At 39.2% G+C, this 11,237-nt stretch overlaps 1 pseudogene across 1 annotated transcript in view; it reads right to left on the bottom strand.

Annotated features, from left to right (window-relative positions):
• Window positions 1-997: 997 nt before the first annotated feature.
• LOC149186350 (uncharacterized) overlaps window positions 998-11,237 on the bottom strand; it is a 181,289-nt pseudogene continuing 171,049 nt past the window's right edge. Inside the window, exon 9 of the transcript XR_016255693.1 lies at window positions 998-1,637. The product of XR_016255693.1 is annotated as an uncharacterized LOC149186350 (transcript). The remainder of the gene's footprint in view (window positions 1,638-11,237) is intronic.

Raw genomic sequence — 11,237 nt, 5'->3', positions numbered from 1 at the left:
TCCAACTAATATCAAGTACTGCTATATAAATCTAGGTAAAATTTTTTATATTTTTTATTATACATCATTGACTATCCGGATAGGAAGGTTTGAAGAAAATAAAACAACATGAAAATCCACAGGCTTGTAAAATAATATTTTTCCTCTTAATCTTGAATTTGCTATGTTCAAATAATTAGGCTCGTCAAATCTTTCTATCATTTATTCTTTGAATGCAAGTGTGCGATGGATTACTCCAATATGTTAATGCCTCTAATGACCTAGAAAAGTTACCATTTTTATGGTTCTTATGGGACGGGTTCCATTCCTATTATGCGTATTAAAAAAATATGAGCATTTATAATCCCTCAATAAAAGACCACTTTCAGCGACCATGCCATTGAGATATGAAAATTCCCTTCAATTGTTGATATTTTTCTCTTTATCAATTCCTTCCATGTCAGAGACCCTTAGAGACAATGATATCATTTAAACATATAACATAGACGAAGTAGTTTAGAAATCAAGGGGTTGGAAGTAATAGATTCTGACGTCAATTAGAATGTTCTTATAATACTGCTAGAGATTTAGCAAATGGAACGAAATTTGCTTTGAATTACATCACTAATGTATTTTTAACGTAACTATTATTTATGTGATTCAAGGGTAACTTTCTTGTAATCCGTTAATAAATGCCACTGTGAAACTAAAAGTGTCATCAAACATCAAGTTAAAAGGCAGGGGTGATTGGTACTTGCCGCAGTTGATGCCAAGTTCTCTATGGTATTTTATGGCAACAGCACCAAAATTGCCCATCTGTGCTTCCTGATTTTGTAATCAATGAAGCCCTGGACACAATCCACAAAACCATAAAGAATTGCTTCATGCTTTCAATGAAATCCACAAAGTCCAGAGATGAGTCAGTTTGATGATTTATAAGATGACTGCTTGACTCAGCACTTGGGCTGGCAATAGCTAAATGGTCTATAACACATAAAATAATAAATTACAATAAATGTAACCCAATGACATTCAATATATGCATATATTGCTATACACTAAAATACATCATTCAAAAGGATCCCACTGCCCAGGCATTAGAAGTTATTCTTGAAGAACATGATACCTCTTGACAAAATATAACTTGCACAGTGCTTTAAATGCTAACTAGCACAACTAAAAACCAAGAGAACTGCAAGAATTGATTTACAATATTTTTGTTAATATTTACAAATGGCTATTTTTTGACATGATCCATAAGCTGAACTTGCAGACCAATCCCAAAACCTGCATACTCTTTGAGAACGTTGTAACTAAGTTTGGCCTGGATCCAGCTACTCAATTTGCTGCATAGAATTTCTGAAACAAATGTTCATAAAAGACAGTTGTTAAGCCAGTAACATTACTCAATATGCCAGACACTTGTACAGATGAATGCACCAACCAGGAAGAAATCCCTGTTCCTAGGCATATTCCCCTCGTACATTCTATGATTATTACATCATATGCCTCTTCTGTACAGTCCTTCCACTGCGGCTAAGGGAACTATTTGAGCTTGGTGTACATATAGCTCGTGACTGTGATGTAGCCAGTTCTCTTACACGGCCTAGAATATGGGCTGGAATAGGAACCGATGCGTGGTTTCTCCTGTTCACGGACTACAGTCAATGTGTAAAAAGCATGTCATTGTCAGTTTGCTGTCAAATAAAAAATTATTTGCTGCTATAAAATACTTTCAATATTTCATGTCGAATTATCCAGTAAGAGCAACCACAGAGCATAACCAAATGTACTTCTCAAAGGAATTTCCTCCTATTTCACTAGGCAACAAGAGAAAGGACTTCCTCTATAAACTCAAGTCTGCATCTTGGCATGCTAAATAAGTTGGTTGTATGGAAAAATGTAAGCATACTTAGCTAAAGGCATTCGACAACATAAATGCAAACTTTACATAGGAATTTGAAGATGTGATAAAATCAGCATTCCACCAAGTTTCCAAGACATGGGGATACAGGACAATGGAAAAACATAAAATAATATATTTTAAAGTATAAAAACATAAATGATACGTCTAATTGTATTAAATCATTGACCATCGTAAATGATATTGTTATAGGAGAAACATTTCTCCTATTTATCTCTTCTAGCCGGCAGCCAGCAACCCCTGAGAGCCACCTTGTAGCCAATGTGACATGCCATTCATATCTCCGCCATTTGCATCAGTCATATGGTTCCTCGCCCATTTGTCAAGAGCACATGCTGAAAGGTGGGTTTTTTATCAAAAGATACTTTATTCATTATGCAATTGGGTGCTTATGCTTGTTTTTATTTGGGCATTTTGGCATGGATTATGGGGTGACTTGGAATAAAGAATAGTCATGGCCGTAGTTTTGTTTTGTTACCTTAAATGGAGGGTTAATTTTCTATCCTAGTCCAGTGGGACCACCCCTAACGACCCTTGGCTTTAGTAGGGGGCACTACTTGGGAATCCATGATTGAGATAGCGTGTTCCAACTATCTTTTTTACATACTTATCACTTCCATCCGTACTTTACAAGCCCTTGTTCCACCTCCCTTCTTCGGATTAATTGACCATTGGTTCATTGGGATTTGACATCGACACATCTTCATACCCTAGGTAGGGCCTGGAAATGCACCTTGGGAGGATGATGCAACTAAATGAAAAAGAAAGAGCATATGATGGCCAAAAGAAAAATTCAAATGCAAAAAATGGTCGGGACTTATAAATTAGCATGTGGCCAAAAGCCAAGCATGTAATGTCCCCATCTGCTTAGAAGACATAAGGGGACGACTCTGCTAGCTTAATTAGGTTCCCATATGCTAGGACGAGAAAATTAATCGAGGGAACAATATTCGCCTAGAAGAAAACCTTATAAAAGCTAAAGGGGGAAAAGGGGATATGGATCCTACGCTAACAAAAAGTCACATTTAAATTATAAAGTGAGAAAACCCACTAAAGTGACTTTATTTAAATAAAAAGTAAAAAGGTGGCAAAAGAGTCAAATGAGTTATAAAAAGGGTAAAATGAAGAGTCTCTCTTCATTCTTGCATTTGCTCACTTGAAAAATAGAATTTTAAAGAGCTCTTAAAAACAAGATTAGGGTTTTTCGAAACCTTCATTCTAGTTGTTGGTTTTGGTGTTGAAACTATACACCCTAGCTAGTATTGGAAAGGGATCATTCAGATTCTGACATTGTGCTTCATTGTGCATGACAAAGAAGACATTCACATAAAGGTATTAGTTTTAAGGTGTTATCAGTGGATTTTATATTCTGACTTTGTGTATTTTGTACTCTTCATACAGACTGAGTTCACACCATTCAAGAGGTTGAATTTTTGAGCTATATGGGAGGACCGATTTACCATTGCTTTGCTGAAGCATTAAGGCAGAGTTACCTTGTGTTCACTGACCGAGTTTGAGTCTTTTTGAGGGTTGAGTTATAATCATTTTTGTGGAGGCTAAGTGCCATTTCAACGAGAGTCGAGTTTAGTATTTTATGGGGTTGAGTTCTATTGGAAAAGGGTCGAGTTTGCATCTGTTTGAAGAGGCTGAGAGCCTCATTCCCTTTGTTGGTCGAGTTTCACTATCAAATAAGGGAGTCAAGTTATCACTGTATTGCTGGTCAAATATGAGTTTTAAGAGGCTCGATTTACAACCATTTATGGAGGTCGGGTTTGGTTATTTCAGAGGGTCAATTTCCTTGTGTTTCTATCTAAGTCGCTGGAGTGTTCTAAGTAAAAGGGCGTGTTACCCACCAAAAGTGGGTACCCCTAGGAGAACTTTTCTCCTAATTTTCCAACCAACAACGAGCAACCCCTGATATCCACCTTGCAGCCGATGTGATGTGCCATTTTATCATCGTCACCTACATTAGCCATATGCTTCCTCGCCCATTTGTTGAGAGCACATGTTAGAAGGTGGGCACTTCAATCCAGAAGGTACGTTATTCATTGTGCAATCGAGTGCTTATGTTGGTTTTTCATTTGGGCATTTGGCATGGATTATTCTTGGAAAAACGAAGGGCTTTGACCGTGGTTTTATTCTCTCACCTTAAATGGGGGGTTAATCTTCAATCATAGACCAGTGGGACCTCCCCTAATGGCCCATAGCTTTAAGAAGGGCAATACTTGGGAAACCCCAATTGAGATAACATGGTTTGGTTTTTCCATTCTGTATTTATCACTTCCCTCCATACATTATGAGCCCTATACTCTATCTCCCATCTCTGGGTCCACATAACCATGGGTCCACTGGGTCATAGCATACCCCCTTGTCCACATATCTGGGTCAAGCCTGGAAACTTTGCCCTGGGAGGTTGATGTAGCTAAAAGAAAAATTAAAAAACATATCATGGCCACAAGCAAGAAACAAAAGAAATAAAATCATGAAAATGCAAAGGATGGTCAAGGCATTAATATTAACACATGGGAAAAAGCCAAGCATTATCATTATGGCCATCACCTGGTTCCTGGGGCCAATGTCACCCTATCACATCATTGAAAAGGAACCCTTGCATGTCCCAACCCCTAGTGGGTGATGAATTGCCCCCATCAAGGGGTAATCATTGTTACACATCATACATAGCATACTCTCATTTCCTAGAGCTTCGAGCAATAATACACAAAAAAATCAAGAAAAGGAAAAAAGGCAATAAGAGGGGTGGAAAGACAAAGGCTGGGATAACTCATGCATTCATGATTGCTCCCTTCTCACATCTGTATGCCCAAGATGTGGATCTCCTCATCATAGCTACCCCTTTGACCATGGCATTTGGCCCTAAGACCCCTTTTATCCCCCTTCCTTTCCATCATTATTCACATTCCACCTATTGATTAAAGGATGTACCATGGACATGTCATTCCCCTTAGGGCCTGGGAACACCTAGTAGGATCGTCTATTAGCCACTCCTACCTAGGGAGGTAAAACAATTATGTGTTCAAAGCCCAGACTTTAGAAGGAAAGACCTATATGAAGTATCAATTTTCCGTTGACTAACAAGCTTGGTTCACTTATAGATGCACTAATAATAATTGTACCTAATGGTGAGGATGCAACACTGGACATTTTGTGGGTTGGGTAACTTCACTGGGGCCCAAGTCCACTAGAGAAGAATTATGACACCCTACAGGTGAAGCGTTGAGAGCCATGGGACTCCTACCACTTTTAAAGCATCATTCCATTCCATGGCCACCTACAACACCCTCAGTAGTTTGCAATTTGCCCCACATTAATCATGAGATAATGCACTTGGACCAGTGTGCCCCAGCAAGCATCACAATGTACACATGGTTTGGCAGTTGATCCGAGGCCCAGATGAGATTTGTCTCACCCCTTCAAGACATGGGAGGGCTATCGCCATCCTCAGAGTCGTCAATGTTGGAGCAAAATCAAGCTATTCTATCACCAGGAGATCCATGAAACCCATTCTTTGCTCCAAACACAAAACTAGGGTTCACACGATGATTTGCATGGAGATTTAGGGGCCAACCCCCAGATGATTTTTGGAGGCCCTTACATTCACTTTGGCACTGGACGAGCTCAACACATGCCCACAAGAGGCCTACACATGCATGACATCAGCATTTCAACCCACTTGTGGGTGATTTATTCTAATTTTATATTGGCTTGCGACCTCACTTAGTATTTGCCCATTATTTTATTATTTGAGGGGCTCATAGGCTAAAATTAGAGATCATAGAACACATAAATTAGGGAGATCTCATTTGATCTCTCATCATCACACTTGGAAAATTCGGACCTCTTGAAGGAACTTGCACTTGTTTCTCTGTGGCTATTGGAGATTCTTGGAATGCCTTTCAATGTTTGGAAGCTATTTTGGATTGTCTTTGGAGCTATTTCTTTAGTGAATGGATGCATATACTACATGTTATCAAGTAAGTGCCTATTGTTGAAGATTATCATTTTGAATTTGTCTAAAGTTATCTAGTTGAGAATTACATATGTTACTCACTAGTATAACATGTAATGAATGTTCCTAGTGGAGGAATTCCTATAACTCTCCATCATTATCATTGAGTGGATAAATGTTGGAATTTTGGTACCTAGGGCATCAAATTTTAGCCTCCTTGGAAACAAATTAGGCTTATCTAAAGCATCCTTGACTCTATATGCCCAAAGGACAAGGCACTAGTCCAAGTCTTTGGTGATCAACCTTAAATTTTATCCATAGTTTCCTCTTCTCAAATTTGGTCGTTTTAAGGCTAGAGTGAAAATCTAGGGTTTGGAGCGAAATTTTAGGGAGGAGGATTTTTGGTGATTTGAGAGCCCAAACATCAAGAGATAGGTCTAGGCTACATAACCTATCAATTTGGTGGGCATCCACTCAAATTTCATCCATAAAATCTCTTGCCCTAGGTGTTGCTCTAAGAGGGAAACCCTAGTTTCTTCTCCCTCAACTTGAGGACTTTCTTGAGGGTTTCATGAAGCCTTGGATTAACTAAATATCATTGTAAGAAACCCTTTCTCTCGGGCCTTGACCTTGTGAATACCTATTACCATCGAGAATTGTTGATTTTGTAACTATGATCGGTCTTCATAATGTATATTTGGTCACTTGATGTATTTATTATTGAAAAGCATATTTTAAATGCTATAGTCAAAAGAAAAATCATTTTGAGTCAAAGTCCCATTGCAATTGTTTAAAGAAGGAAATTTGAATTTTTGAAATATAATTTTTGGCGCCAAAAAGTGACAAGTTCGCTTCCTTCCAAGTCAAGTCGACCCTAGTAGGAAACACCCATTCGACTAAGACAAACTATTATATAAAGGCAGATCGATCTCCTCCATTTGGGCATTCGATCTCTCACACAAAAAGACAGTTTCTAGGAAGCTAGCGAAGGACAAGAAGGACGAAATAGGATGAAAAAGGACGAAATCTCTCTCTTCTCTCTCTCTTGCAACTTGCACGTGTGGATTGGAGTCTCTTTGTGGTTTGCATTTTGCTAGGCATTTTGTTGCAGAGGAGCAAAATTTTCTAGGTAACTGGGCAGTCGCTGCAGGGCCAAAATTTATGGGGCAGCTAGGAATTGCAAGAGGACTGAAATTCTGGGTCAAATAGGCAAAACGAGTTGCTCTAGCTGTGTCTCTCATTGAACAAGAAGAATTTCTCTATTGAAAAAGGTTTCTAGGTTTTTCCCCTTGGTGGGTTTTCCCAAGGTAAATCTTGTCTTCTTTTGTGTATTGTGATCTCTATTGTTCTATTATTCTTTATGGTTGAATTTTTGAAGTCATTAGCCATCACCTGATTCTTGAGTACTTGATGCTCCATCTCAACAAGCAACCCTTGCATGTCCCAAACCTAATGAGAGAGGAACTGACTCATTTTAAGGGGTTAAACAAATGCTATATCATAAAGAGAAAGCTTTGATCCTTGAGCTATGCACCATATAAAAAACATTATCAAAAAAGAACTAAAAGGTGCAATAGAGGGGTGGAAAACACATGCCAAGCAAAGGAGCAACTCATGCCTTCATGATTCTCCATTACATCTATACACTCAAGATGTGGACCTTCATTAGTTGGTCCCCTAACCATGGTACTTGGCTATGAATTCATTCCCCTCCATTGCCACCTATTCCCACTAACACCTATGGATTGAGGTGTTGACCTTGGAAATGCCACCTTCCCCTAGGGGTTGGAAGCACCTAATATGGTTGATTACCTAACCACTTCTACAAAGATAGGGAACACTTTTACGGGACTTGCTCTAGTTAGATATTTGAAGGTGATCCCAGTTTGAAGTTTTACTATGTTTAAGTATGGTTTAGGTAAGATGCATCTATGGTTATTGTCTCTAATAAATGGTTGCTTTCACTTGAGTTTGGAATGGTCTTTTCAAGTGGTTTGCATAGAGCAGCTGAGGCCTTGACGACAGTTTATTTCACTCCTACTCCACATGATTCTCAGACCATACTAAACCCCCAGAGAGCATGATGGCTTTGCAAATGTAGTGTTGCCCTTATACAACAATGTTGGGCACTAAAATGATTTTGGCAATTGATGAAGACCCTAGGGCCCAAAGCACCCTCAAATGCCAAAAAATTGAGTTCATCTTGCTTAGCGTTGAGGATTACTAAGGATGTAACAGTGGACCCAACATGCCCCTAGGTTGACCGTGGCACTACTTGATGGGCATGCCTTGATCCAAAACCCATATGAGGATGGTTATCCCCCAGGATGATTGAGGAGGGCTTTCTATACTTGATGGAGCCCCAACATTGGACAAAGAGTACACCATGTTGTCTAGATGACACCCATAGATATGACACAAGGCGCCAAGAGCTAGCTTTTAGACACATGGAGATGCTTCGCAGCTTGATTTGAGGATCCTTTCACAAAATAAGGTTGATCATGATGCTGGGAGACTCATCTAGCCCTTCATTTGCACCTTTGGAGCATTTCGAGCCCTAAAAGGGCATTGTTACCCACCAAAATAGGTAACCTTATCGGAGAAAACTTTTCTCCCGTACCTCACATCCAACCAGTCATCCATGTAGCCCTTGACAACCACCACTAGATGATGATGTGCTACTATATCTTTGCCACCTGCATCAGCTACATGCTTTCACCCATCCAATATGAGCACATGGACGAAGGTGGGCTTCCGATCAAAAGGTATTCTATTCATTTTGCAATCGGGTGCTTATGCTTGTTTGTATTTGTGCATTTGATATGGATTACGAGGTGAATTGGAAGAAGGATGGGTTTTGACTGTGATCTTGTTCCCTCACCTTAAATGGAAGGTTAATCTACAATCCTAGTCCAGTGGGACCTCCCTTAATGGTTCAATGGGTATAGGAGGGGCACTACTTGGGAAGCCCTTAATGAGATAACGTAGTTCCATCTATCCCTATTCCATACTTACCACTTTCCATCATATATTACACGTCCTTACCTCACATCCATTCTTTGGGTTCAACTCACGATTAGTTCTCTAGGCTTCGGCACCCATACATCCACATACCTAGGTAGGGCCTGAAACTTTTCCCTAAGAGGTTGATGCAGCTAAAAGAAAAGGAAAAAGCATATCATGTGTTGGAAACACTGAGAGGGGGGTGAATCAGTATTTCCTATTATTTGTCACAATTGGTTAATTCTTAAAGATAATTTAGAGCATCATCATAAAACCATAAAACATATAACATGAAAAGCAGTACACAAGGGATTTGGCTTTAACAAAGCATTGTATTATGTAGTGTACAATGTACATACAATACATTACCAGGAAGACCTCAAAGGAAGTGAAACACTCCCAGGAGTTTTCCAACAACCTAGAAGGAAGCAAATCTTCCTGATGGTTGGGATCCTCCTTCCTACACTAGGGGGTCTGATCAAGATTTGATTCTTCAACAAAGAGTTATGTCCAATCTCCCACGATGACCTGATTATAGATTGGTTCAGTAGAGCAAACTTTTACGAAGTGCCACGTGTCACTGTTGCAACCTTCGGCCCTAAAAACGATACCCAACAAACTATAGTTTGTCCTCTTTCTGTCACTATTTACGAAATTTGAATCCAATGCTCAGAGAGAGTTATGAAGATTTTCCCAACATCACCTGTTTGACATGGAATTCGGGAGCCTGCAAAAACCCTAACTTCCTCGAATCATATCTCCAAAAATATAGTGAACCGAGATTTCAAATTCGGTCACGAGGTTCATCAATATTTCAACTCAAATGGGTTTTAATTTCAGCTTCTGAATCTTCGCAGAAAAAAAGTTATAGCAAAAATGCCACGATGAACTATTTGAAGCCACAAAATCCCTACTAGAGGATATGAGGGTCCCAATTTATATGAATGTCTAGAGTTGAGAGGGCCCTCAACAAGTGAACGTTGGAGGGATTTTAGGAGCAAAAAAAAATATTAATTATTGACTATTCAATGACCACAACCAATTATGAGTGCCATGCCACAACCCCATAGGGTTTTAGCCCACTAACTGGGGTTACTAACTTCAAACACAAATATCTCTCAAACCATGAAGAATTACGTGGTGTGCCATATATCAACAAAAACATCTCGACGAGTAGAATCCATCTAGAAGATCCTTGACTCAGAATAGAGTAAGTTATCAAGTCAAAATGCCCATGCAAGATCGGGGTAGCCCCTGGTGCTGCTTGGGTTGACTTCAATGACAACCATTGATCAACAATTTTGATAGATTCAAATATAGATATAAAGATACTTACTTGTCAAAGTGAAGATGCTACTTGATGTTAATATCTTCAACTTGATGCCTTCTTTATTTTGATGATGATAGAAGATGTCTTCTTGATGAAGATGTTTTCCTTCAAAAGTGATCCTTCAACGAGAGGGAGATCACCTTGATTCCTTGATGATGATGATTACGCTTCTTCTTGCTTCTCTAGAATGTAGAGACTTTTAAATGCTTCAATGTGTAGTTCTTCTATGGATGAGCTAGGGCTTTTAGGTCTTTTTACAACTTCAGATTTCAACCCTTCTTCATATTTTAGGCTTCTTGTTGCAAGACTGCAATTTTGGCTTCTCTTGCAGAAACCCTAGGTCACACGTGTGGCTGGAATATGGACAGACTTGCCTCCTTTTGACTTCGCTTGACCTTGACTCCTTCTCTTGACAATTCGGCTTGCTAAATAGTCCTTCTTTAACCCAAACTTTGGCTCCTTTGAGTGATTGCAATTTTCAACTTCTACTGTTGCAGGATGATGCCCTAACCTTCGCATGTGTGGAGGAGAATTAGCCCAAAACAGAGCAGGAAATGCTTTGCTCTTCTTTATTCTTCCTTCGTTGGGTATAAGGCTTTTTTCTCTTTCTTGATCGAACTGTTCTTGATGCTTCTTAGATGCTTTTCTAGTTCTTCGGCCCTCGAGTGTCCTTCTTTAAGTTGCATTTCCTTGTCTTGACACCTTAGCTCTAATACCATGTTGAGAAATCTAGGGCAGCTAGATTAGGTGATTTCTCTTACTTTGATAATTGCTTGTGATGTATTTTTACTTAACTTGATTACCTTCTTCTTAAAATTGATTATTATTAGTTTTTTTATCATCAAACAGCCACCAAACAATAAAATCAAAGAGACAATAGGACACAAGATGTAGGCAATCAGCCAGGGCCAAAACCTCTCCAACTAAGAGGAAAACCCACAAGAATTCTTCTCTTCTTATAGAACTTCAATTGATGAATTCTAAGACCTATGACCCTGTACCAAGACCCTCCAAGACCAAGTCAAACCTTGAAT

The sequence above is a fragment of the Pinus tabuliformis genome, chromosome 3_1, assembly GCF_031772625.1.
Source record: "Pinus tabuliformis cultivar Carrire ecotype Pingquan chromosome 3_1, CPIR1, whole genome shotgun sequence".
Lineage (NCBI taxonomy): Eukaryota > Viridiplantae > Streptophyta > Pinopsida > Pinales > Pinaceae > Pinus > Pinus tabuliformis.
Note: the sequence above shows the minus strand (reverse complement) of the source record. Positions and strands in the feature narration are given on the sequence as shown.